Source organism: Dermacentor silvarum, chromosome 8 (assembly GCF_013339745.2).
Source record: "Dermacentor silvarum isolate Dsil-2018 chromosome 8, BIME_Dsil_1.4, whole genome shotgun sequence".
Lineage (NCBI taxonomy): Eukaryota > Metazoa > Arthropoda > Arachnida > Ixodida > Ixodidae > Dermacentor > Dermacentor silvarum.
Window position 1 is genome coordinate 83,744,166 of NC_051161.1, and position 1,104 is coordinate 83,745,269.

General features: G+C 45.9%; 1 pseudogene; it reads left to right on the forward strand.

The window, feature by feature from the left end:
* Positions 1-550: 550 nt before the first annotated feature.
* On the forward strand, positions 551-730 carry LOC119462975 (U2 spliceosomal RNA; annotated as a pseudogene).
* The last annotated feature ends 374 nt before the right edge of the window (positions 731-1,104 follow it).

Genomic DNA, 1,104 nt, shown 5'->3' on the forward strand with positions numbered 1-1,104 from the left:
GACAGGTACTTGAGAAAATTAACGTTGCTTTCTCTTTCCGTTAAAAAAGAAAACGTTTTAGTAAAATTGTATCATAGAACAATTTATCGGCCTTATATCTAAGCTACAAAAGAAAAAAAAAATTCAGTGCCATTCCACTCCGTGAAGGTGGATGACCAGTGAAGCTGTGTATGTGGTGATTGACCGTTGCTCCGGTGAAACGTTCCAAGTTTGCGGGATCGGGGCCACGTGGACGGTTCGCACTTCTTTCCGCGTCGCGGTCCTGGCGTGCAGCACGCTGACGCTTGGCGTCTGCGGCCCGCTCATCGTCGGTGGCCTCCTTCCGCCGCCGCTGCTCCCATTCCTTTTTCTATTCACGACGTCGTTCTTGGTAGCCACGCTGTTCTTCTTCAGACAGTACAACACGCGGCCTACCCATTTCACAGTCAGAGCATAACTGAGGAAAGGAGCCTACGTAGAGCATGGCGTCAGGGGACGGAAGACACTCAGATTGCTAGGCACTAGTTTGAATACCCAGTATGGCGTACACGTGTATGGAGCGAACGTAGACATGGCCGACGCGGGTCAAAGTGTAGTATCTGTTCTTATCAGCTTAATATCTCATACAGGTTGTATTTGAACACAATATATTAAAGTTATGTTTGTAAGTTGGTGGAGTGCTCGAACCCTGCTTCACCTCAGCCGCGGGTCGGCCTGGTATTTCACTATCTTCGGGATCGGCCCACGGCTTTTGGTCTACGGACATCGATCCGCTGGAATATAGCCATATACAGCTTCGCTGTATTTGGTTTAAGAGTTTAAAATTGTACGGACGGCTTTCTATTGCAATAAAAAAAGAACGTTGATGTCATAGCTGATCGTGTTGCCCCATGCGCGATGACAATAATTTACATGAGGTAAAAGAAAATAATTATAAAGTAGGAGCATTGCTCTTAATGGTAACAGGGAGCGTAGTCTTATTGGTATCCCAACAATCGGAGCAAGCTTGTTAGCAACGATGCCAACATGGTCATTCCACAATCTGTTCTCCTGGAAAATTACACCCAAGTTTTTAATTGGTGATACTACCTCTACCACCATAGAAGTTCCAATTTTTAGATGTCC